Below are 6,000 nucleotides of genomic sequence, written 5' to 3'. Positions count from 1 at the left end.
TCACACACTGACACACTGACACACTGACACACTCGCACACACACACACTGGCATGCACACTCACACACACACACACACACACTGGCATGCACACACACTCACACACACACACACACACACTGGCATGCACACACACACCTCATTTTCAGCCACCCTCCTCTCTTCCTTACCATTTCGTCGCAGGAGGGTGGCTGGGGATGATGTGAGTCTGCTGCCTCTCCTCGCGGCCTTTCTCTCCTCCTTCCCGCGCGGAGTAAACTGGGAGGAAGTGACCGGACTTCACTTCCTCCCAGCAGCACTTGCTTCCGGCTGCATTTTTTTTTTTTATAAAGGGGCCCGGTCGTGCTATTACAGCGCAGACCGGGCCCCTGAAGATAATAGGGCCCATTGGGTGGCCCATAAGCGTGTGGGCCCTGGTGCAGATGCACCGGCGGCAGTTCCGCTGATACACGTGGGGGCCGGGCCCGTGACAATTGTCACGGTTGTCATGCCCTTATGGCGGCCCTGTGTGCCAGTCTGTTATAGTGGGATACCAAGCTCAGCCTTCCTACTGGGCATTGCTATAAGGAAGGTTAAAAAAAGGTGGGGAAAAAAAGGTGGGGAGGGGAATTGAGGAGGGAGAAGAGGGGAGATGACGCACAGATGAGAAATCCTATTATGCGCAAACAGAGAAGTCGTCTGAATATCACCGAAAGAGGAGACAGTTGTTTGTTCCTTACGAAAATCGAATCAGATATCAAATATTTAGTCTTGCAGCATCAACCTCAAGGATCTCATTAATCACTAGTAAAGGTAATTTCAATTTACTTTATTGTTTTCTCATTAAACTTTATAAAAATTTATAAACCTGCATTAATTGGAAATAAAAAGATAAATGAACGTACCTTTTTTTTTTTTTTTTTTTAAACACCCTCCTTTCGAAAAAAATATTCTGCACTTGCGCGAAAACTGGTGGGCGGTAAGGAAAATGTTTCAACCAAAAAGATGCATTAGTGGGCGGTAGTTAGAAAAAGGTTGACTACCACTGCTCTAGAATGTAAGCTCATTGAGCAGGGCCCTCCACCTCTCTGTTCCTGTACGTCCAGTTGTCTGGTTACAATTACATGTCTGTTAGTCCACCCATTGTACAGCGCTACGCAATCTGATGGCACTATATAAAAAAAAAAAAAAATTGCTTTTGAATCTGAAAACAAAATTCAGATAGAAAATAAACAGACATATCTATCTTTTCTCTGTGAGGTCACCATCAGGGAAGGAACTATGGGAAGCTGTTCTATTAAAGGAACACACTAGTGCCAGGAAAACTTTTTTTTTTTTTTCTGGCACTATAGGTCCACCCCCCCCCCCCCCCCCCCCCACTCCTGCTGGGTTGAAGGGGTTAAACACTTAACCTTTCTCCAGTGCCGGGCTTCCTCAGCACTGGGGAACTCTCCTTCTCCTGCCGACGTCTGCACTGAATGCACATGCCCTCCCCCATATACTGTAATTTTGGTGTATATTGGATACTATTTGTATTTTAAACTGGCAGTGGCTGCTTTATATTGCACTTTATCCATCTGAACTGTTAATGGGTTAGTTGTGCAGGCAGCTACAAAGTGAACGGTATCAATCCTGTAAATCTACTTTGCATCTGTCTTTTCCCAGTAAGGGTGAAACTGCTACCTTGATACGTTATCCGGAAACCATTCTTTCTGGTGACTTTTTAAGCCACTGAAAATTTGTATGGCATCACTGGGCAAGAAGAGCGTAAGTAGCCCCTTGTTTCCCAAATGAGTTTAACCCCTTAAGGACACATGACATGTGTGACATGTCATGATTCCCTTTTATTCCAGAAGTTTGGTCCTTAAGGGGTTAAACATTTGGATACTTAGAAGAAGAAGCAGAAAAGGATCAACCCGGTAACCAGTGGGCAGAGAATATACAAGGATGTCAGGAGGAGGCTTTGGAATGGTTGACTAGTTGTTGTCTAAAATGGAACTGTATTGCTATATCGGAGAATCTAGGTGTCAACTTTTAGTAGCTCTTATTTCCATACTGTGGCTCAGTTGCCATTGCTTTTCATAACACAAACTTAAATTGTAACATGGAAACCGATTACAATTATATGTAGAGCTGCAACATTCCATAAAACTTGAACAGAGGCAGTATGCGCAGTAATTTTAATATACAGGTCAACACCATTAAAATAAACATCAGAGTTCTCATACTAGTTATTTAACCTTTCCACTTTGGTTGTAAAAGACATCGTAAGAAAGGGATGCTCAAAGCTCTATGAAAAACTACAGTCTGCTGTAGTAGTCATGGTGGCAGAGGCACCATCCCCATTTGTCATGCCATTTTGAATGTCATGTTTGTTAGGTGTGTAAATGTAGAAAGCAAATGTATACTAGTAGTGTGTATTTTTTTGTATTTTTTTTTTGGGGGGGGGGGGGGGGGGGGGCGGAGAACTATCTTTCTCTCCCTGAGAAAGTGATGGATTGCCCTTCATTCATGCCACCAAACACTGTCGTGCATAAAGTATCAGAGGAAAGTTAGAAAACGTAAATCCCCTGCCCTTTCACATTCTGGACAACTGACTTGTTCCAGGGCACGGTGATAATTACTTGAGCATCTGTGACGAAATGATGTATGTGTGCATGGCGACAATCGGTATTTTCTCCTGCAGGGAGTATGGAGGTTTTGCCCCATGTGTGTCTTTTTTTTTTTTTTGTTTCATAATAATTAGCCATTTGGTTGTTAAAATATCTGAATTGACCGTTCCTTGTTAACATTTTCTGTCATAACCTAAGCGAAGAATCTCTGAAATTGACAATTTTGTGTTGACGAGATTATATAATTGGGAACGGTTTTATGAATACTGTGTTTCAATTACTAGTGCTGCAAGTGTGCCCACTCTAGTTCGGCAGACAACCGTTAAAAGCATTTTTCTCCATACGTATATAGACAAATCGGTTCTATTTCAAAGGTACACTTGAAGTACCATAACCACTATTGCTTATCATGGTGGCCCTTTCACACATTTTATTCTTGGCAGGTTTTGTTCTTGGCTGTCCTAAAGTACTTGTGGGGAAAAGGGTATAATAAAATTACAAGGAATCAGAGATAGGAACATTAATGAGAGCTTGACATTATGATCCAATGCACACCATTTCATGCCCTATTAGAGCACGTAGCACAGCAGGCTTTTCTAAACCCTGTTCACTCTCCCCTTACCTCTCATCCTCTTTGCCTGCAATTGCTCCGATATTGTTACCCTGATATGGAGTTATCCAGTCATGAGCCATCCTCTCCCAAATCAAGCTCTCCTTTAGCCACAGCACAACAGGTTGTTGGGGTTTTTTTGGGGGGGGGTTTTCTAGCTAGCTATTTACTAGAATGTCTCTGATATACTCTATGGTCGGTAGTGTTAATAATGGAAAATGAATGCCAAAAATACAGTAATTTTAGTAACCACTTTAAAACCAGTCACTACAATTCTACAGTGGGAAGCCACTGAAATACCGTACTTTCCCTAAATAGCTTGTGCGATTGCTAAATATATATTTGCTTTATTGAACTCTGGATACCATGAGTGTCTTGCTGCAGAATTACATCTATCCATAACCATCCATAACCGTGTGTGATGTGGCCTGTCTTTGTGTGCTGACTACATGTGTGTTTATACAATTCCTGTCTTGGCAAGATCTGTATTGGGTATGTAACTATTAATGAAGTATAATGTGCAATCAGTGCTTTTTGCAAGTAGATAAAAGATGCTGTTCTCATTTTTATCTGTCTGCTCGTTTCCCTGTTTTGTGTTCTAACCTAGTGTACATTTATCACTTGCTAAATGTATATACCAAGGGAATGGTATCCCTTTGGCACTGTTAATTTTTAATCTTATTCCTATTATCTTGATACATTGGTTCTTTTAATGGAGTTGTATAAACACAAACGCTAATATGTGTATATATGCATTGAATGGTCATTTGAAAGACATTTTCACCATGCCGATGATTACCCTATGTGCATTAAAACCTCTAAATTATTGTGAAGAGACATGCCCTTCTAACTGCCATCTAATAGTTGGTCAATTATCCTCTACCACTCTAAATACTGTTCACATTGAACTTACAATGTATTACATTAGCTTGCTTCTGGATTTAATGTTCCAAAGCTGCATGCCTCATTTGTCTCGAGTCTAGACCAGTGGTTCCCAGACTTTTTAGGTTCAAAGCGCCCTTACTATTTCAATATTTTTCCAAGTCACCCCAAGTCAAAACCATTTTCTAGTGCTGCAAGTGTGTTTAAGAACAGTTTGACAACTTACCTGGGGTCTGCTGGGATAGGGTCTGGTGTGTGTGGTGTTTGTGAAGGATGTAGTTTGTGTGTGAGGGAGGTGTGGTGTGGGGTCTGTGGGAATAGGAGGGCAAATTAATAAATATATCAGTTTTTAATATATTTTTAAAAAAAAATATTTTCATTAATTAAAAATAAAAATGATTTCCACCCCCTCCCTGCTTACCTTTGCCTGGGAGGGGGGACATTTCCTGCAATCCCTGGTGGTGACCTCAGGAGCTGTGAGAGTTCACTCTCGCGAGATTTGGAACATTGCCGTGGAAACTGCGGCAATACTCCGAGCTCGCAAAAGGAAAACCTGCCGGAGCTCGCTCCCTCCCTGCCATCAGCAAAGTGCTAGCGGACTCTGATCTCCCCTTCAGTCATGCAGAGCTGGCAGGGGAGAGGCAGGCACGGTTCCCGGTGCGTTCATTATAGCATCGGGAAAATAACTTGCGGCTTCCCTGTGGGAGCTGCGGCGCACAGTTTGGGAACCTCTTGTCTAGACTATATCTACTTTAAAAAAAAAAAAAAAAAAAAAAAAAAATTGCCAGTAGGGCATATCAAATTGATGTGTTTTTATCAGAATACATAGAATAGCAAATGCAAGCATTCATAAGCTCTCTGTTAATTTATTTTTAATTCCAAATTCTGTCCAATGTCTAAAACATCAGACTCCCTAATGCCCATCTTGGCATCTTTTTAATAGAAGCAAAACTTTGGATCTGCATACAGGATTTTATACTATTTTCACTTTCTTTTCAAGAGACAAGTCTTATAGTTTTACTTTCAACGTGGGTTAAACTACATTTTATTACATATAATATTTTGTCTAAGGAATACTTCTACCACAATTACAATTTCTGCTCCCTGAAGTTATAGTTGAGTAGTGTCAAGGTGCCATCGTAAACCATTTCCAATTTGCTGGATGAGCGAGGCATGGCTTGAGCTGATGCTCTCAGCCTTTCGCTTACCTCCCATTTAGATAGTAGGGAATATGACCCTGAGGACCTCGCTTTAAAATAAGCTGTAGCTTTAATAGTAGCTAACCCTTTATATAATATTAAACCTTTCAGTAGCGCAAAGTAAGATGCCAGTAGAAAAGAAGTGCCCTTAAAAGGTAGGCTGGGCACCATAACAACTACAGCTTGCAGTACTGGTCTTGCTGCAAGGAATCCCTTGGTGACATTGCAGGAGAAGTAGTCCAACCATTTTTTAATATTGTTCAATATTTATCGGAGTCTCTTTTGACACACCCCTGGATTTATTACCCTTCTCTGATATCTCTAAAGTGTAGGTCCCTATTTCTACTTTAGTGACCTCAATTCTACCTGGGTTTGGCTGTAATTAATTAGCTAAGAGCATCAGCTGCTTTAAGAGGGTTCCATTTAGATACATCAGAAAGAGGCACGGCCCATGGAAGCCATGGGACCCTTGTGATTAACTGGTGTGGGAAAGCTTGTGGAGTGTACTGGCTTCATATCTATTACAGCAGCCTATAGACTTAACGGGGCCTAAACCGATCTTTAAATGTACATTTCTATATTTGCAGTAGAGTCAAATATAGATGTGGGAGCGTAATGCTAAAACTTCCTATATACTTGCATTAGAAGTTTCTGCAAAAGGGGAAAAAAACAAACAAAAAACTTTGCATCAATGCATCACTCTTCTACTCCCAATTCC

General features: G+C 41.2%; 1 protein-coding gene across 2 annotated transcripts in view; it reads left to right on the top strand.

Annotated features, from left to right (window-relative positions):
* KLHDC10 (kelch domain containing 10) overlaps positions 1 to 6,000 on the top strand; it is a 96,221-nt gene that overhangs the window by 33,884 nt on the left and 56,337 nt on the right. The window lies entirely within an intron of this gene.

Source organism: Pelobates fuscus, chromosome 3, assembly GCF_036172605.1.
Source record: "Pelobates fuscus isolate aPelFus1 chromosome 3, aPelFus1.pri, whole genome shotgun sequence".
NCBI classification, from domain to species: Eukaryota; Metazoa; Chordata; class Amphibia; order Anura; family Pelobatidae; genus Pelobates; species Pelobates fuscus.
The sequence above is the reverse complement of the archived record's forward strand: the minus strand, read 5'-3'. Positions and strand labels throughout refer to the sequence as shown.